Consider the following 22,026-nt stretch of genomic DNA (forward strand, 5'->3'; position numbering starts at 1 on the left):
ATACCTTTTGGCAACTACGTTGACTGATTCCTTGAAATATGCATCTAATGCAGACAAAATTTCGTCGTAGGACAGAGTTGCTACATCGCGTCGGGGAAACAATTTCACTATCACACGGTACGTGGACACTCCGACGCATGCCAACAAAAAACGCTGCCACTCGTTACCTTGAATTCTCTAGGCGGCGAGATGGAATCCAAATTGGCGTGACCACTCCGTCCAGCTTTCCAGTGCCACATCAAAAGGACGAAAAGGTGGTGCAACAGCATGTTGTGGCTGCGGTAGCGGTGGAGCGGCGGCCGCCGCATCGTTTTGCGGTGCACGTTGACCCTGGACGAGCTGTCCAAGGGCATCCAATAAGGCATGTGTCTGCTGATTCTGCAAGCGATAAAATTCGGACAGTACATCTGGAGATTGTGGCGAAGCCAAGACACAAGTAATTTAAGCAAGTATAAAGAAGAAGACCGTTTTTACACTCGTCGCCAATATGAAGTGTTGGCAGAAGAGCCAACACCGTGTTGCTAGAGGAGGCCGAAATGCACGCTTTTAAGCTCACGCAGACTGGCGTGAGGTCTGGAACAATTAAAGGAGTTTATAGTAGCAAATAAAGCATGTAGTTGATGTAATACTTAACTTTAATCCATAATTGGTGTACATCGCTCTTGACGGTACATTAATAAGAATCTCAATATAAACTGGTAATGACGCCTTGCTAGGTCGTAGCAAATGACGTAGCTGAAGGCTATGCTAACTATCGTCTCGGCAAATGAGAGCGTATGTGTTAGTGTAGCATCGCTAGCAAAGTCGTCTGCACAACTGAGGAGAGTGCTAGGACTTCTCTCTAGACCTGCCGTGTGGTGGCGCTCGGTCTGCAATCACTGACAGTGGCGACACGCGGGTCCGACTTATACTAATGGACCGCGGCCGATTTGAAGGCTACCACCTAGCAAGTGTGGTGTCTGGCGGTGACACCACACATACTATTATTTTGTTTATTTGCTAGAAAGTGTGGTCATATTAATAAACCACTTTTGTAAAACTAATAGCAAAGTTTATTGTTAATACGCCCAGTCAAAAGTGTTAGAAAGTGGGTTATGTATGTGTCGATAAATTCTAAAATTCTTAATTCTTCTCTTGGCTCCTGGCTCTCTCAGGTCGTTAAGCTTTGTAACTCCTTCCTTGGCCTCTTTGGCAATGTACCTTTCGCTCGAAATATGAATTTAAACCTGTAAACTGGGTTTCACTCTATAATTAGTGACCGATCAGATTGCTGGAGGCTCCGCCTCATTCGTTCCGTATTCCCTAATCATACATTTGTTTATTATGTTGCTACCTTGTGTGTTAGTTGTGAAGTTTAATTTTTATAAAGGAGAGTTTCATGTGCATATGTCCTCAGGGAATGTTTGGATGCTGGTGCGCTGTTTTTTTATTAATTGGTTCAAATGGCTCCGAGCACTATGGGACTTAACGTCTTAGGTCATCAGTCCCCTAGAACTTAGAACTACTTAAATCTAACTAACCTAAGGACATCACACACATCCATGCCCGAGGCAAGATTCGAACCTGCGACCGTAGCGGTCGCGCGGTTCCAGACTGAAGCGCCTAGAACCGCTCGACCACTTCGGCTGGCTTTTATTAATTGTTTGTTATTGAATTGGTGCCTCCCTCTACTGACATCAACTGGATTTTTCCTTAGTCACAACTTAGTGCGCCCGGTGTTTTCATTGCCGAGTGTTGAAGTTTGCTTTCATTATTACTTGTGTGCCTTATACTATGCCTTAATGTTATACCTTGGTATGAATTTATATTGCAAAAGAGAATCATTGTAAGGGATGGTCTTGTGGCTTCAGAGTTTGGCAAGTTTTGATTTTATTAATTATTTACACCAACAGAAATTTTGTTAATTTTTATGCATTTTGTGAACATTTCAACACGGGTTTAAGAAAAAATTTTATTGTGCTCCTGTGGGGTTGCTAAACTTACCTGTTTTATTGTATTTAAATGGTGCAAGGTAATAAACATTGTTTAACACAAGATGTGTGTGTTTGGTAATTATGGCCCTGCTGTTTCCTATCGTATTATTGGACGCAAATAGCACGTTCCAATATCTGTTGATAGGACATCCAATGCACTTTTTAGTAACTACAGCAATACTACTGAAGCGATCGTGACTATCTCACTTGGTTGTCGTCCTCCAAATTCAGTATCAAAGCACTTTTCTTTTACGCGTTCTGAACAGACGTCGTGTTCTGTACAACTTCGTACACAATGGTAAGGAAAGGTGGGCTACAGAGTGATGCGGCAACTGCTGTCATAGGTAAGCTGTACAGAAGCAGAAATGATCAGCGAACGGGTTAACACAGTTAACAAAAGATTTACTTAACTTGTATTTCTCAAAGTGTACGAAGACTCATTACAAATAATGGGGGCAAGAAATGGAATCCAGCTCTCAATGTCAACAAGGATGAGGCTCTCAGAATTAAGGCACGAATGATGGTGTCGGAGCTGTGGCTAGGTGACGTCTGCATGGCGTTACGTAGCAAAGAGGCTCCAAGTGCGAGTGGGCCATCCGGCTGCCTCTGGCCATCCTATATTGGTTCGGCGGAGGACACTCGTAGTACAGAACCAGTGGAGGCGTGGCCTCTCGGGCACACACCATTGGGTCTGCCAGGTTCCATGTGACCGCTATTGGCGTTTGGCGGAGGCTTACAATTCTGTTGCCAACTAAGACGCCCATGCGTTGGTATTGATACACGATGCCACACATCGAAAGGTAAGGAATTTGTGGGGACGAAGGCGTGGCCTCTCGGGCAAGTACCATTGGGTCTGCCAGGTCCCACGTGACCGCTGTTGGCGTTTGGCGGAAACTTTCAATTCTGTTGCCAACTAAGATGCCCATGCGTTGGTATCGATACACGATGCCACACATCGAAAGGTAAGGAATTTGTGGGGACGAAACATGCAGTAGTTGCCGTTGCTGAGGGCCTTTACACATCGTCTTTATACGAAACAGAAATTCAGATTCACAGTTCTCAGCTGGTTTCAAATAATCAAACGTTGACAGAACTTTGGAAAATAGCGACATCATGAAATGTGTCAATGTGCCACACTGTAAGTAGGCTGTTTAGGTTTTTATGTTGGTAACGCCACGTAGCGCTCTGTATGAAAATCACTGACTGTGCTGTGTGCAATCTGTGGCTGGTTGGCATTGTTGGAATATTTGCTATTGTAGCTTTGTGCAGTTGGAGGTGAGCCGCCAGCAGTGGTGGATGTGGGGAGAGAGATGGGAGAGCTTTGAGAGCGGACGATCTCGACGTGTGTCCGTCAGAAAAGGGAAATTTGTAAGACTGGATCTCATGGACTGATTATATATATATAATCAGTCCATGAGATCCAGTCTTACAAATATATATATATATATATATATATATATATATATATATATATATACACTCCTGGAAATGGAAAAAAGAACACATTGACACCGGTGTGTCAGACCCAACATACTTGCTCCGGACACTGCGAGAGGGCTGTACAAGCAATGATCACACGCACGGCACAGCGGACACACCAGGAACCGCGGTGTTGGCCGTCGAATGGCGCTAGCTGCGCAGCATTTGTGCACCGCCGCCGTCAGTGTCAGCCAGTTTGCCGTGGCATACGGAGCTCCATCGCAATCTTTAACACTGGTAGCATGCCGCGACAGCGTGGACGTGAACCGTATGTGCAGTTGACGGACTTTGAGCGAGGGCGTATAGTGGGCATGCGGGAGGCCGGGTGGACGTACCGCCGAATTGCTCAACACGTGGGGCGCGAGGTCTCCACAGTACATCGATGTTGTCGCCAGTGGTCGGCGGAAGGTGCACGTGCCCGTCGACCTGGGACCGGACCGCAGCGACGCACGGATGCACGCCAAGACCGTAGGATCCTACGCAGTGCCGTAGGGGACCGCACCGCCACTTCCCAGCAAATTAGGGACACTGTTGCTCCTGGGGTATCGGCGAGGACCATTCGCAACCGTCTCCATGAAGCTGGGCTACGGTCCCGCACACCGTTAGGCCGTCTTCCGCTCACGCCCCAACATCGTGCAGCCCGCCTCCAGTGGTGTCGCGACAGGCGTGAATGGAGGGACGAATGGAGACGTGTCGTCTTCAGCGATGTGAGTCGCTTCTGCCTTGGTGCCAATGATGGTCGTATGCGTGTTTGGCGCCGTGCAGGTGAGCGCCACAATCAGGACTGCATACGACCGAGGCACACAGGGCCAACACCCGGCATCATGGTGTGGGGAGCGATCTCCTACACTGGCCGTACACCACTGGTGATCGTCGAGGGGACACTGAATAGTGCACGGTACATCCAAACCGTCATCGAACCCATCGTTCTACCATCCCTAGACCGGCAAGGGAACTTGCTGTTCCAACAGGACAATGCACGTCCGCATGTATCCCGTGCCACCCAACGTGCTCTAGAAGGTGTAAGTCAACTACCCTGGCCAGCAAGATCTCCGGATCTGTCCCCCATTGAGCATGTTTGGGACTGGATGAAGCGTCGTCTCACGCGGTCTGCACGTCCAGCACGAACGCTGGTCCAACTGAGGCGCCAGGTGGAAATGGCATGGCAAGCCGTTCCACAGGACTACATCCAGCATCTCTACGATCGTCTCCATGGGAGAATAGCAGCCTGCATTGCTGCGAAAGGTGGATATACACTGTACTAGTGCCGACATTGTGCATGCTCTGTTGCCTGTGTCTATGTGCCTGTGGTTCTGTCAGTGTGATCATGTGATGTATCTGACCCCAGGAACGTGTCAATAAAGTTTCCCCTTCCTGGGACAATGAATTCACGGTGTTCTTATTTCAATTTCCAGGAGTGTATATATATATATATATATAAATGACTTTTGGACTTTTGAACACTATTAAGGTAAATACATTGTTTGTTCTCCATCAAAATCTTTCATTTGCTATCTATGCCTATCAGTAGTTAGAATCTTTTATATAGCTGGCAGTATTGGCGCTCGCTGTATTGCAGTAGTTCGAGTAACGAAGATTTTTGTGAGGTAAGTGACTCATGAAAGGTATAGGTTATTGTTAGTCAGGGCCATTCTTTTGTAGGGATTATTGAAAGTCAGATTGCGTTGCGCTAAAAAAATATATCGCGTGTCAGTTTACTGTTGATCAGAATAAGTAAAGAGAGAAATGTCTGATTACGCTAAGTTTTGCTCAGCTGTTTGAAAATCAAATAACCTAACAGGTTTACCAGCACAGTATGGTTCAAAATGGCTCTGAGCACTATGGGACTTAACATCTGTGGTCATCAGTCCCCTAGGACTTAGAACTACTTAAACCTAACTAACCTAAGGACATCACACACATCCATGCCCGAGGCAGGATTCGAACCTGCGACCGTAGCAGTCGCGCGGTTCCGGACTGAGCGCCTGAACCGCTAGACCACCACGGCCGGCACCAGCACAGTAATTTATAGTTTTCCAAAGGGGGCGTTTCAACACATATCGATACGCTCAGTTTTAATGGAGCGTGTGTCTAATTAATGTGACCCAATCGAAGTACTGTTCGGTGTCTTAGCATGCATTCATGAATCTTTTAGGGAGAAGGGCGTCTATCATGGTCCGCGCGGCTCCCCCCGTCGGAAGTTCGAGTCCTCCCTCGGGCATAGGTGTGTGTTGCGTCGTCCTTAGCGTAAGTTAGTTTAAGTTAGATTAAGTAGTGTGCAAGCTTAGGGACCGATGACCTCAGCAGTTTGGTCCCATAAGACCTTAACACAAATTCCCAAATAGGGAGAGGATTTACAGAAGTGTAAAAGTACTTGGTAAATGCACGGAATAGTTCCTGTAACGTAGGGAGACAAAAGATTATAAAAAACCACGTTGATCCATATTTAAACGACGGTTTCATCTGGGACATATACTTATGGGGCTTACTTACCTGGTTATAGAATATACTATTCAGTGCAAGAGTGGCACACAACTTTTAAACCGTCAGGATGCTGTGTTTTGAAACGCGACTCTTTAATCGCTCCAGTTGGGAACCTCTGAAATCAGACTTACCTCTAAATCCAGCACTGGTTTTAATCTCTTATGGCTAATCTTTGCCACATCGCAGCAGGAGAGTCCACAGTGTTGTTCTTCGCTAGTGAAATAGTGCCTGTATAACAGTCATTTCTTTGCAACGAACTCCGCTGTTGTGTTGTATGTACAAAAGCCTTCTTCTGTTCAGGGATTTGCATAGCAAATAAACTGGAACTTCTACATCGACGTACTAGACTTCTTGATGACCTATTTATTGTATCTTACACTAAATGTAGGTAATGTAGGACAATATAACAAACGTGACCTCTAATATTTCTGACGATTATAAACTGTTCAAAAGAGTTAGGGGAACGCGTGAATCAACGTACGGTATGTTAAATCTATTTTGGTACAGTCAGTACCTCCTTCCTTAGTGCATGGCTTCAGACCTTCGCTTTCAATGTAGGCTACAATTAAAATCAATCGATATCTATTGGCTGTGCTGCTCATTACAGTGTCAGGCGAACCTCCAGAAAGAAGTGAGTATCGGAGTCACAGTGTTTTCTTGTTTGGCAGTTGTCATCTGTGGACGTTCTATACAACCAAACACATGCAACGTGACATCTTAAAGCAGTGCAAGTTGCAAGGGTGCTCTGTTTGAACCAATAAGGATGGACTTGCGATTATGTTGCGACAGATGCCAATGCCTCTGCACCTGTCATCCACAGGTTGTGGACACGCTAGAGGGGACAGGTCGGTATACAAGGTGAGTTGGACATGGGCTCCGACACATTACAACTCCACGTGAAGACCCATTTCTTGCCATCTCTGCGATGCGGCATCGTACGGATAACGTCAGAAGGGGCCATTGGAACCACTGTGTCCGATCAGACTGTAATGAAAGGTTCACGAGGTGGGACTTTACGACCCAGAGTCCTATTCGAGTACTACGCTTGACACCACGACATAACTGCAGCTCGCCTTTAGTTCCGCCGTTCCCTTGGCAACTGACAACTTCGTCATTCGCGAAACGTGCTTGATACGTCCTGCTAAACCAGCAGAACAGGACGAGTAGTAGGAATTGTGGAAGGGGGCCAGAATGGGCGGCTGTCAGTTACACTCCAAACATAACACTTTATTTACTTGTCCAAACATTACAGCGCAACTTCTAAGCTTCACTATCGACACAAAACGCTTTTAATTCTAAAACGGCTGAAGCCCCAGAATTAAATACAACTGCTATAAATATTTATTTCTGAGACAGAAGACTCTAGGCTTTAACCTTAAATAGTACAGGGTTATTACAAATGATTGAAGCGATTTCACAGCTCTACAATAACACATACAAAAACTCAAAAAGTTTGTTTAGGCATTCACAAATGTTCGATATGTGCCCCTTTAGTGATTCAGCAGACATCAAGCCGATAATCAAGTTCCTCCCACACTCGGCGCAGCATGTCCCCATCGATGAGTTCGAAAGCATCGTTGATGCGAGCTCGCAGTTCTGGCACGTTTCTTGGTAGAGGAGGTTTAAACACTGAATCTTTCACATAACCCCACAGAAAGAAATCGCATGGGGTTAAGTCGAGAGAGCGTGGAGGCCATGACATGAATTGCTGATCATGATCTCCACCACGACCGATCCATCGGTTTTCCAATCTCCTGTTTAAGAAATGCCGAACATCACGATGGAAGTGCGGTGGAGCACCATCCTGTTGAAAGATGAAGTCGGCGCTGTCGGTCTCCAGTTGTGGCATGAGCCAATTTTCCAGCATGTCCAGATACACGTGTCCTGTAACGTTTTTTTCGCAGAAGAAAAAGGGGCCGTAAACTTTAAACCGTCAGATTGCACAAAACACGTTAACTTTTGGTGAATTGCGAATTTGCTGCACGACTGCGTGAGGATTCTCTACCGCCCAGATTCGCACATTGTGTCTGTTCAATTCACCATTAAGAAAAAATGTTGCTTCATCACTGAAAACAAGTTTCGCACTGAACGCATCCTCTTCCATGAGCTGTTGCAACCGTGCCGAAAATTCAAAGCGTTTGACTTTGTCATCGGGTGTCAGGGCTTGTAGCAATCGTAAACGGTAAGGCTTCTGCTTTAGCCTTTTCCGTAAGATTTTCCAAACCGTCGGCTGTGGTACGTTTAGCTCCCTGCTTGCTTTATTCGTCGACTTCCGCGGGCTACGCGTGAAACTTGCCCGCACGCGTTCAACCGTTTCTTCGCTCACTGCAGGCCGACCCGTTGATTTCCCCTTCCAGAGGCATCCAGAAGCTTTAAACTGCGCATACCATCGCCGAATGGAGTTAGCAGTTGGTGGATCTTTGTTGAACTTCGTCCTGAAGTGTCGTTGCACTGTTATGACTGACTGATGTGACAGCATTTGAACCACGACATACGCTTTCTCGGCTCCTGTCACCATTTTGTCTCACTGCGCTCTCGAGCGCTCTGGCGGCAGAAACCTGAAGTGCGGCTTCAGCCGAACAAAACTTTATGAGTTTTTCTACGTATTTGTAGTGTGTTGTGACCATATGTCAATGAATGGAGCTACAGTGAATTTATGAAATCGCTTCAATCATTTGTAATAGCCCTGTATTTAAGGCCAAGCGAGGTAAGACTTGGCTAGTCAGATAGATTATGTTTTTTAAAAGCTCCTGAAGGCCGCTAAAATTTAAAACAACATAACTGCAGTAACCTTTCAATAAGCAGGAGGCCCAAGCCTTATGACCAATAAGAAACCTTACTCCAAAACGGCTGAAGGCCTTTGTTTACAAAAAACTGCAACCAATTTTGCAAGATAGAAGGTCCAAAGCTTTTAACCTTAAATAGTATTTAAGCCCAAGTGATGTAAGATTTGATAAGTAAGAATCCAAAATTTTAAAGCGGCAGAAGGCCAATCATTTTAAGAACAATACAACTACAATAAATTTCCAACAGGCAGAAGGCCCACAGCTTCATCTTGAAGGAATGTAATAGTTAATACATAAGAACCTTAAACCTGAAAGCGGCTGAGGCCCATGTTTTTTAAAAAACAATACAACTACAATAAATTTTAAACAGGCAGAAAGCCCACAGCTTTATCTTGCAAAAGGTAATACTTGATAAGTAGGATCCTTAAAACTTAAAGCGGGTGAACGCCGATGATTTTAAAAACAATACACTACAATAAATTTTCAACAGGCAGAAAGCCCAGGCTTTATCTTCAGACAATGTAAGACTTGCCCAATTTAGAAAATTTACTTTTAAAATGGCTGAAGGCCTTTGATTTTAAAAACACAATTACAAGCATACAAAATCCAACCATTCGCTATGAGCCATTAAAAATACACAATTAAAGGCCCACAAGACAGGCAGTATAGGGAACGGCGCTCAGAAGTTGCCAGGAGGCTCGGTCTGCCCTTGAAATCTTAACGTTCGCTTAGGAGAGACAAGAAGCCGGCCCAACTATTCTCGATCCGCCGGCAACACAACCAAGAGACAGTCAGGGACCCACCGACAAGATGACTTGCTAACCACCGACCAGTATACGAGAATTCCAAAGCCAAAACGTTACAGTGATAGCCCCCCACAACCAAATATACATTGTCAAAAACTTCATAGCATGTTGGAGAGCAACAACAGGCGAGGAAAGCGTACTGCCTGAATCTACGTTAGCGACCAGGGCAGGTAACCGGAACACTAACGGCTACAAGGCAGAAAATTCCGCTGTTACGCTTGAATTTCAAACCGACAAATATAGTTAATTCCACCACACGGCGGCTAAATCTTCACCAACTCGAACACTCACTGTTGCTCCCAGGAATACCGCCAACAGCGAACCACCAACCAAGGGGACAACGTGAACAGGCGTGGCTTCGGTAATTAAGTCACCACTTAACTTTCGTGTCCTGGGTCGGTGAGCCACGAACCCCGTAGCAATCGGAACAGCCCCCACACACTCCGACACTGCGTAGAGACCGCCAGCGGGCCCGGCCGACTGCGCCGCGCGGAGACTTGCTTTCTCATCCGCTCCAACCGACCGACTCACTGCCAGTACACCGACAACGTTTAAAACAAGTTGTCAGTGGAAATTGTTGTATCGGTAGCTGGACCGACACTGTGAAGTGGAATGCTGAAAAAGAAAGCTTGACTAACGCTGTAGCCGATAGTGCACGCATTAAGCATACGGGCGTGAAGTCTGGAACATGAGAACTTATTAATGAATAAGAAGAAAAGTATGTAGATGCTTTGTACTTATCTTTTATTTCTCTTGAATACTCGTAAGCTATAGGCACTGATACAAATGGCTCCTTGCTAGTTCGTAGCCATTAACTTCTGATGGCTATTCTGTCTCTCGGCTAATGAGAGAGAAAGGCTTCATACAACTGGGCGATAGCTAGGTTCGCATACAACTGGGCGGTAGCTTGGTTCTCGTACAACTGGGGCGAGTCCACTCTCGTATCACGAGACCTGCCTTTGGTGGTGGCGCTAGGTCTGCGATCACAGTGGCGACACGCGGGTCCGACATGTACTACATGGACCGCGGCCGATTTAAACTACCACCTAGCAAGTGTGGTGTCTGGCGGTGACACCACATTCCTCCCCCGCAAATCGGCGAACGGTCGTGTAATAAGGCTTCCGCCCGCCGTGGGGAGGACCACATGTTGACGTAGGCGATGAGGTGGGGAGCCTAACAACAGGCGAGGCTGTGCCACCCGCACCCGGCCATCCGGTCCGAGGGGAGCTAGGAAACGCCTGCAAAACTAGTCCAGGGTGCACGTCAACATGCGGTGTATGCGCCCGTAAAGAAACATGAGGGGCCAAAGTGTCGACCTCCATTGCGTCGGGGTAGCCGACGCGCGATGACGTCATGTGGTCCGGAGCGGGCGGGCGTTCCATGGCGGAGGACAGCTGGTCACGGGAAGCGATCGGCGGCGCGTGACCCTGGGAGGCGCTTGGCGGCTGCAACGAAGCGTCGAATGCGGTCGGCGGCGGCGGCGGCTGCTGCTGCTGCTGCTGCGGCGGCGGCGGCGCGTCGCCATGGGGCAAAATGGAAGGCATCGTTGGTAACACCTGGGGATGAGGCGAGCCAGTAGATGGGTCCCCAGGGCGCTGACCGGACGGCACCGTCGCTGAAAGCAGACGGGGAGCGGCAGAACCCGAGCGACGACAGAGGCGCAGCTGATTGAGATGCCGACGCACCTCACCAGAGGCCCCCAAAACCAAATACATCGCGCGGCCGAGGCAGCGAAGAATGCGCCCTGCGAGCCAACGCCGTGAACCTCGATAGTTGCGATAAAATACAACGTCGCCTGGAGCAAAAGCAGGAGTCTGCCGCTGCACAGTAACCTGATGCGGCGGATGCAGCAAAGACATCAATGTGCGATGAGGACGACCGTGGAGCAACTCAGCCGGCGAGCGACCATCTCGGGGCTGAGAGCGATACGAAGACAAAAAGAGCAACAATGCGTCCTCCCGAGAATGCGACGCTTTCAATTTCAACATCTGTGACTTGAAAGTCCGGACCAATCGTTCAGCGGCACCGTTGGACTGAGGCGAAAACGGCGCGGATGTCAGATGTTGAATACCATTGGCCTGGCAGAAAGACTGGAATTCTGCGGACATGAATTGTGGGCCATTGTCGGAAACAATAGTCTGCGGAAGACCTTCAATGCAAAAGATAGCAGACAACGCTTGGATGGTGGCGGAGGACGTCGTGGAAGACATCCGGACAACAAAAGGAAAATTACTGAAGGCGTCGACCAGAACCAACCATCGAGCATTCCAGAATGGACCAGCAAAATCAATGTGCAAGCGTTGCCAAGGGGAAGTGGCTTTTGGCCACGCAAAGACTTTCCGCGGCGGTGCGGACTGTTGTTCGGCACACGCCGGGCACGAAGAACACATATTCGTAATCGCAGCATCGATTCCGAACCAAGTACAGTGCTGACGAGCAAGTTGTTTCGTTCGCACGATACCCCAATGTCCTTTATGAAGAAGCCGTAAAACAGAGGACTGTAACGAACGTGGGACCACGACTCTGGACTGATCATTATCAGAACGCAACAACAAAACACCACGTCGAACAAAAAGTCTCTCCTTGTGAGCAAAAAATCGGCGAACCAACGGATCCTCGATCCGAGACTTTGACAAAGGCCATTGCGTAGCAACAAAACGTAAAACAGTAGCAAGGACAGGGTCAGCAGCTGTGGCTGTAGCGACACGACGAAAATCAATCGGAAACGATTCGACCACTTCATCGGTTTCCGAATCAATGAACATGCAAGCAAGTTCGGAAGAATCGAATGCTTTATCCTCAGCAACAGGCAAACGGGACAACGCATCGGCGTTTCCGTGCTTAGCAGTGGACCGATACAAGATATCGTAGCGGTACTGCGAGAGGAAAATAGACCAGCGAATGAATTTCTGCGCTGTACGTGGAGGTACAGGCTTGTTCGGATGAAAAAGCGATGTCAAAGGTTTGTGGTCTGTGATGATGGTAAAGTGACGACCATACAAGAAATCATGGAACTTAGTAACACCAAACACGAGAGCCAAAGCTTCTTTCTCTATCTGTGAATAATTTCTTTGCGCAGACGAGAGCAATTTGGACGCAAAGGCAATAGGGCGATCATGGGAGCCAACTTTGTGCGCAAGCACAGCACCGATCCCGAAATCCGATGCATCTACCATCAACAAAAGGGGTTTCTGGGGATCGAATGGCGTAAGGCAAGTATTAGAAAGCAACGCCGATTTCAACTGGCGAAAGGCGCGTTCACATTCCGTCGTCCAGACGAACGGAACACCTTTACGGCGTAAGCGATGAAGCGGAGCTGAAATGGAAGAGGCATTGCGCACATATTTATGGTAATAATTAATTTTACCCAACACACTCTGTAGCTGTTTGAGATTTTTAGGGGACGGCAAGTCTTGTATGGCACGGAGGTGCTCTGGACTCGGATGTATGCCTTGGGCATTAATGACATGTCCCAGGTATGGTAAGTCACGAGCAAAAAACACACATTTGTCCTTCCTCAAGCGAAGACCATTTTGCCGCAAGACCTGAAATAATGTTCGTAAGTTCGCAAGATGATCTTCTTCTGTCTGTCCGGAGATCACTATATCGTCCAGATAGTTTGCTGCAGTAGGGACCGACGCACAAATAGTTTGTAAATATTGCTGAAACAAGGCAGGGGCGGAAGCACACCCGAATGGCAGTCTTTTGAAGCGGTACAATCCAAGATGCGTGTTAACCACCAATACGCGCTGGGATTCGTCGTCCACCGGTATTTGCAAGTACGCATCGGCTAGGTCCAACTTTGAAAAATATTTTCCCGGGCACAGTTTAGCAAAAAGATCTTCCGGGCGGGGCAAAGGAAAAGTAGCAGTCACTAGCTGTGGATTCAGTGTGGCCTTGAAGTCCACGCAAAGTCTCAATTTTCCGGAAGGTTTTGGCAAAATTACTAAGGGTGAGGCCCAGAGAGAAGCTTGCACACGTTCAATTACACCCTGTGATTCTAGATCGTGTAACGTTCTTGCGACCTCATCACGCAATGCGTGGGGAACATTGCGCGCCCTGAAAAATTTCGGTTGCGCGTTTACCTTCAGTTCTAAATGTGCTTCATAGTTTTTAGCGCAACCTAAGCCCGGTGCAAAAATGTCTGCAAATTCGTCACACAGCTGAGAAACACTGTCTGTAGGCACAGTCTGATTCACAGCTAGGACCTGATTTACAATAGACATGTTAAACAACTTAAATAAATCTAGACCAAATAAGTTCACTGCAGAAGAAGAACGAAGAACGTAAAATGACACAAGTTTTGTTTGTCCCTTGAATGTTGCAAGAAGGCTGCACTGTCCTAACACAGGAATTTTCTGTCCGGAATATGTAGTTAGCTTAACATTTGCGGCACGCAACGGAGGTGCGCCCAGTTGTTTGTACGTGTCGTGATTGAGCAATGAAACTGCAGCTCCGGTATCGAGCTGGAATGGTATCACTTTGCCTTCAAAGTCTAAGTCCACAAAAAGTTTATTGTCCTGCGGACGACAAGAGCGACTGTTTTGTGCAATTGGAACAGACACTGGTACAGAATCACTTGCTAATTGACGTGATTTCCGGCGACGTCGACGCACAGTTTTTGTGGGACGATCACTGTCACTGTTAGAGAAAGTGTCACAGGACGAAGTGGAATTAACGACATGAATGTCCATAGGCGAAGGTCCACGAGCCTGAGTGTCCTTGGTTCGATTCCGGCGCGAAGCAAAGGGCCTGGAATGATTGTGATTGTCTGATCTGAGCTTTTTCTGGCAAACACTTTGAACATGACCTTTCTTATTGCAGAAAAAGCAAATAGCTTGGCGTGACGGGCAATGTTCACGCGAATGTCTAGTAGCACACCGCGGGCATGATTTCACTGCAGTTGTGGGCTGGCGCGGCACACCTGGCGTAGCACGCGGCGGTCGCTGTGTGTCCGTGCGCGAGGCCCGGTTACCGGGTCGCACAGCGCGTCCAGCGGGCCGGTTAATGTTACACACGGCTGGCGAAGTTGCAAAAGATTCCTGAGCACAGTCCAGTGTGTCCTGTCTATCCAATATGTCTATCACTTGTTGAAGGGAGGGATTAACTAGTTTCAAAATTTGCTCCCGTATGCGAACATCAGAAACGTTCTGTGCTATTGCATCACGCACCATTGTATCTGAATAAGAAAGACCACAGTCACATTCAAAGGCACAGTCCCTAGTAAGTCCTTGCAATGTTGCTACCCACTCCCTATTAGTTTGACCGGCCGTACGTTTTGTACGAAAAAACGTATACCGTTTTGCAACCACATTCACTGTTTCTTTGAAATAGGCATCTAAGGCAGACAAAATTTCCTCGTATGACAAAGTTGCTACGTCGCGTCGAGGAAACAATTTCACTATCACACGGTATGTGGACACACCGACACAAGAAAGCAAAAACGGCTGCCGCTCATTACCTTGAATTCTGTAGGCAGCCATGTGAAATGCGAACTGACGAGACCACTCTTGCCAGGTCTCATCGGCTGCCACGTATGGTCGAAAGGGAGGTGCAACAGCGTTCAGTGGCAGCGGTAGCGAAGAAGCGGCGGCGGCCGCATCGGTTTGAATGGTACGTTGACCCTGGACAAGCTGTCCAAGGGCATCCAGTAACGCCTGCGTCTGCTGAGTCTGCAAGCGATAAAATTCGGACAGTACATCTGGAGAATGTGGCGAAGCCATGACACAAATAAATGGAAGCAATCAGAACTTTAAAACGTCGTCAATGAAGCAAACAATTAATACAAACTCTTTTCCCTCGTCGCCATATGTTGTATCGGTAGCTGGACCGACACTGTGAAGTGGAATGCTGAAAAAGAAAGCTTGACTAACGCTGTAGCCGATAGTGCACGCATTAAGCATACGGGCGTGAAGTCTGGAACATGAGAACTTATTAATGAATAAGAAGAAAAGTATGTAGATGCTTTGTACTTATCTTTTATTTCTCTTGAATACTCGTAAGCTATAGGCACTGATACAAATGGCTCCTTGCTAGTTCGTAGCCATTAACTTCTGATGGCTATTCTGTCTCTCGGCTAATGAGAGAGAAAGGCTTCATACAACTGGGCGATAGCTAGGTTCGCATACAACTGGGCGGTAGCTTGGTTCTCGTACAACTGGGGCGAGTCCACTCTCGTATCACGAGACCTGCCTTTGGTGGTGGCGCTAGGTCTGCGATCACAGTGGCGACACGCGGGTCCGACATGTACTACATGGACCGCGGCCGATTTAAACTACCACCTAGCAAGTGTGGTGTCTGGCGGTGACACCACAGAAATGACACCAACTACTTGCACGAAGACCTGAACGACACTCAGCAGTGGCTGCGCAATCATGAAGATGAATCAGGAGTCGATAAATATACACACCCAACCCATAAACGATCCAGGAGCCAATTCACGTCATCCAGTAAGACGACCGACCGACGATCCACGAAGACCGTCCTCTGCTCAAGTGATGCGTGGCGGCAACGGTCATGGACATCCAGGCCTCACTGAAGCTCCAACCCGACTGAACTAGCGCCGCGTTCCAACTCCACGACTGGCAGGTCCGAACTGCCCTCCTGTCACGTTACGACGACAGGCGACAGCCGGGAAGTAATAGCAGTGCAGCAAAGATAACACATGAGGGCTATATCGATAGGCACTGCTGCTGCTGCTGAAAGGCAAACAAAGCAGCAACTCAGTGACAACAGTAATTGAAGCTAACGTAACGAGGTGGCAACGCGAAAAAAAAAAAAACAAGATGTAAAATAAGAGACGGCATGAGCGCGAGCCATGCACGGCTCAGTGTGAATGGTACCTGCCACAAGGTTTTCAGGAAACCGACAGATGTCCAAGGTTCTGTGATGTTGTGGGGAGGCCTCAGTGCTGACAGCTATAGGATCTTGTCGTTGTCCATGGTCGCCTTATCGCCAAACAGCACATTGAAAAGATCGTGTTGAATCATGTAGTGACTGCTGCTTGTGGTGGTGGTCCTAAATTCCTTCCAGTGCCACGGCCAGTGTGGCGGGGTTTAGCAGGGTAGTCTCGCGAAGCCTGGATATCGAAGTAACGGAATGGTCGGCGGTGAGTCCCGACCTGCTAAACCCCATCGTGCGTGAATGAGACGGGCTTGGCAGACATGTTTATAGTCGTCCTGTTCCACCTCAGACTCTCCAAGAACTCTCATGGGCTCTCGTTGAAGAATGGGAACGGATACCACAGGGTAACCTCCGTAATGTTATAAGGAGCAGTCCACGTAGGTGTCAGTCAGTGATACACGTTCTCAGAGGACATACAATTCACTGCAGATCTCAAACTCCAATGAAAATCACCGAGGATGAAAGCTAAATGACAGTCTCTACTTTGTTTTCGACGCCTGTCGGACATTTCACTTATTTTTATGTACACAATCGAGGATGTAGTGACGTTTTTTTGTGTACTCAATTCGTGAGAGATAGAAGTATAACTTGGTAACATACTCAGTCTTCAATTACTGCTCAATAGAGTACGGCAGACACCCAAAAATCAGGTTCCGTAAGCACACTATGTGATCAAATGTATCCGCACACCCCCAAAAACATACGTTTTTCATGTTAGGTGCATTGTGCTGCCTCCTGCTGCCAGGTACTCCACATCAGCGACCTCAGTAGTCATTAAACATCGTGGGAGAGCAGAATCTGGAGCTCCGCGGAACTCACGGACTTCGAACATGGTCCCTTCTGTCATACGTCTGTAAGCGAGGTTTCCACACACCTAAACATCCCTACGTCCACTGCTTCTGATATGATAGTGAAGTGGAAACGTGAAGGGACACGTACAGCACAAAAGCGTACAGGCCGACCTCGTCTGTTGACTGACGGAGACCACCGACGTTGAAGAGGGTCGTAATGTATAATAGGCAGACATCTATCCAGACTATCACACAGGAATTCTAAACTGCATCAGGATGCAATGCAGGCATTATGACAGTTAGGCGAGATGTGAGAAAACTTGGGTTTCATGGTCGAGCGGCTGCTCATAAGCCACGCATCACGCTGGTAAATGCCAAAGGACACCTGACTTGGTGTAAGGAGCGTAAACATTGGACGATTGAGCAGTGGAAAAACGTTGTGTGGAGTGACGAATCACGGTACACAATGTGGCGATCCGATGGCAGGGTGAACGCCATCTGCCGGTAAACGCCATCTGCCAGCGTGTGTAGCGCCAACAGTAAAATACGGAGGAGGTGGTGTTATGGTGTGGTCGTGTTTTTCATGGAGGAGGGTTATACCACTTGTGGTTTTGCATGGCTCTATCACAGCACAGGCCTACATTGATGTTTTAAGCACCTTCTTGCTTCCTACCGCCGAAGAGCAATTCGGGGATGGCGATTGCATCTCTCAACACGACCGAGCACCTTTTCATAATGCACAGCCTGTGGCGGAGTGGTTACACAACAATAACGTCCCTGTAATGGACTGGCCTGCACAGAGTCCTGACCTCAATCCTATAGAACACCATTGGGATGTTTTGGAACGCCGACTTCGTGCCAGTCCTCACCAACCGACATCGATACCTCTCCTCAGTGCAGCACTCCCTGAAGAATAGGCTGCCGTTCCCCAAGAAACCTTCCAGCACCTGACTGAATGTATGCCTGCGAGAATGGAGGCTGTCATCAAGCCTAAGGGTGGACCAACACCATAATGAATTCCAGCACTACCGATGGAGGGCGCCACGAACTTGTAAGACATTTTCAGCCAGGTGTCCGGATACTTTTGATCACCTAGGGTATTTTTGTCAGTGTATATAACGCTTAATTTTATTTTAACTCGTACATCAAACACCACCTGTACTTTTTCGCAACGATTTTCAACAGTCTCTCATTTGGAAGCAGTTAGTATAGTCGGATTATAGAACAGTAGTGTAGTTTCATACTTCTCTGTTGTTTTGTAGAATTCACGCATGCTGCGTAATACTAGAACACAACGGCGTAAATAGAATGCGATCTATTTATACAGGAAGTCACTCCGTTGTTCTGTGATGCATCATTATTTTACATATCACATGGTCTCTGAGAGACAGGTTTTGCTATTTTGTTTCATCTATCTTGAAAAATGAAGTGGCTTTTCCAAGTGTGAACTGAAATAGCTGCTTTATGAAATCAAGTGGTCGCAGTCAGAATATTTTGGAAATAATATTCGACTGACCAAAAAATCCTCTCGCACCTCTTATTAGTGCTCCAATAGGGGTAATATTCTTGCTATTTGTCACCTACATACGCCGTAAGATTGGAATCAGGATAACTTTTTGTATCTCTTCAAATTTGTCATATGGACGATGACTGGAATTATTAGGTGAAATACGTCTAAATAATATTTAAGATAAAACTAAGTTTCATAAGATATTTATTCAATAGTACTTTCGCGCAGCGCCAACTTTATGGGAAGATGCTGTGATAAACCGTACTATAAAGTGATTTTGGGAATGTATTAGAAAATCAGCAGTTATACCTTCCAGACAGTTTGTGTTCCTTAAAACAATTTATGAGGGTCATTTAAAACAAAACGATTTCTCTTGGGATTAAAAACTTTACAGAGCAATTACGTTTCCCTTACTTCCGTTATTTGTATCTTTGCTACGTTCATTGAACTAGCAACAAACAAGCATCAAAGGAATCCTGTACGTTTTCCCTCATACAGTCTTGCACATCATTATCCATACAGAGACATTTTTTGAGAAATTCTCCTCGAGTTTTCTGCGGTTGTTCCAAGTTTCTATGAAGAGATTTATATTAATGTTAAGTACGTGATGCAGCACTGCGTAATTTTCTGAACAAGGAAATCCGTAAAAAATGTCACAACGCAATGCGAAACAGGACATCAAAGCACACAATAACTCAATGAGATTGTTCATACGTTTGGGAAACTCATTAAAATCTGATTTCACTTTTTTATGTTAACTTTTTGAACTCTCTGGTGGCACACATGTTACATCAAAATTAAAATATGTGGATTCACAGAGAATCTGCTGTCTGTACAATGTTGTTACGGTAATAATTTTTATAACAAAAGAGTAAATTCAACGCTGCCCTGTTTTAACATGTGGACAAAAATAAAAAGACAGCATCAGTGTGGGCTGACAAATATAAAAACATATAACGGAAAGCGTAAATCCGCTTCCGCGCTACGCGTGAACAGACGTACGGTTATTACCGCGGTGCCGCAACGACTTTAGCATTTGTTTACAGTGCGGAAAACAAATCGTGAATGAAATACCCACATAAAATTTGTAGAATACGTGGCAAAGGTGAGCGACTAATTGCTGTTGCTGCCTGATTTAAGGTACCATATTTGGCCATCTTCCACATTTTTCATAGATTGTAGTGTAGACAAAGAACATCTGCAGCTTAATTTCTGAAACGGGTTACCTTGCAGTACTATTTGTCTTCATGGGCAACTGTAATGAGGATAGCTTCGTATAACACACTCTTATGATATTTTTATGACATTGTACGCTCTTAATAAAAACGGGCTCCTCATCCAGGCCGTGGAGGCACAAGGGACGACGACCGGCCGCCGTGTCATCCTCTGTGTTGCAGCGCCATGCGGATGTGGTCAGCGCACCGCTCTCCCGGCGTTTTGCAGACTACCCAGATGGTGGGGCCAATTGGTCAGGCAGCTAGCTCCTCATCTGCTATCACGAGACTCTGTTCACGTCGTACCACTCCTTGCACCAAGAAAATGTCGTTTGCAGTACTAACAATCGAACGCGGGTGCTCTGCATTGCAACCATCTACGTTCACCACTCGGCTACGGAGCGGACTGTATTATTAATCTGTGGTAAATATTCGGCAATACTAACGCAATTGAATATTTCGTTTCACTGACGAATACTTACCCTGTGTGTGTACGATCCTTAAGGCACTGCTAGAAAAATTAACATTTTCCATTCTGTATCTTTTTTTTTATTTAATGCACTGAGGTGACAAAAGACGTGGGATACCTACTAATATCGTGGAGGACCTCCTTTTCTCCGGCGTAGAGGAGCAACTAACGTGGAATGGACTCAAAAACTCGTAGGATCTCCCCTGCAGAAATACTGAGCCACGCTCCCTCTATAGCCTTCCATAATTGCGGAAGTTTTGCCCGCGCATGATTTCGTGCACGACCTGACCTCTTCATTATACCCCACAAATGTTCGATTCGATTCATGTCAGGCTATCTGGACGGCCAAATCTTACGCTCGAATTGTCCGGTAGGTTCTTCAAATCAATCAGGAGCAATAATGGCCCAGGGACACTGCGAATCGTCGTCCATTAAAATTCCATCATTGTTTGGAAACACGACTCAATGAATGACTGCAAATAGTCAATGATCGGTTCAGTTGGACCAGAGTCCTTTCCCTGTAAATACGGCCCACACCATTATGGAGCCACCCCCAGCTTGCTCAGTGCCTTGTTGATAACTTGGCCCCGTGACTTCTTGGGGCCTAGGCCGCACTAGAACCCTACTATCAGCTCTTACCAACTGAAAGAGGAACTCATGTGACCTGGACACGGTTTTACAGTCGTCTAGGGTCCAACAAATATGGTCGCGGACTCAGGAGAGGCGCTGCAGGTGATGTCGTGGTGTTGGCAAAGACTGTCTCGTCGGTCGTCTGCTGCCATAACCCATTAACGCCAAATTTCGCCAAACTGTCTTAACTGATACATTCGTCGTACGTCCCACGTTGATTTCTGCGTTTATTTCACGCAGTGTTGCTTGTCTGTTAACACTGACAACCCCGCTGCTCTCGGTCGTTAAGCGAAGGCCCTTGGCCACTGCATTGTCTGTGGTGAGCGGTAACGACCAAAATTTAGTATTCTCGGAATACTCTTGACGATGTGCGGCCTTAATCACGTCGAAAACCTCTTCACATGAATCAGCTGAGTACATACGACAGCTTCGCCAATGTACTGCCCTTTTATCCCTTGTGTACGCAATACGCAATACTACATACTACGCAGTACTACATACGTATACACGTATAACGCTATTCCATGACTTTCGTCAACTGAGTGCATACATGGTGGTTCTCCACACACCCGATATTCACTACGTTGTCACTCGACAGGTATAGTACGTTATTTTTCGTTATTTAGTACAGGTGTAAGTAGGCTGTTTAGGTTTTTATGTTGGTAACGCCACGTACCGCTCTGTATGAAAATCACTGGCTGTGCTGTGTGCACTCTGTGGCTGGTTTGCATTGTTGTTGGCTATTGTACTGTTGGGCAGTTGGATGATAACAGCGCGTAGCGTTGCGCAGTTGGAGGTGAGCCGCCAGCAGTGGTGGATGTGGAGAAGTGAGATGGCGCATTTTTGAGAGCGGATGATCTGGACGTGTGTCAATCAGAGACAGTACATTTGTAACACTGGATGTCATGAACTGACATATATATATATATATATATATATATATATATATATATATAATGACTTTTGAACAATATTAACGTA

The sequence above is a fragment of the Schistocerca piceifrons genome, chromosome 4, assembly GCF_021461385.2.
Source record: "Schistocerca piceifrons isolate TAMUIC-IGC-003096 chromosome 4, iqSchPice1.1, whole genome shotgun sequence".
Taxonomy (NCBI): Eukaryota; Metazoa; Arthropoda; class Insecta; order Orthoptera; family Acrididae; genus Schistocerca; species Schistocerca piceifrons.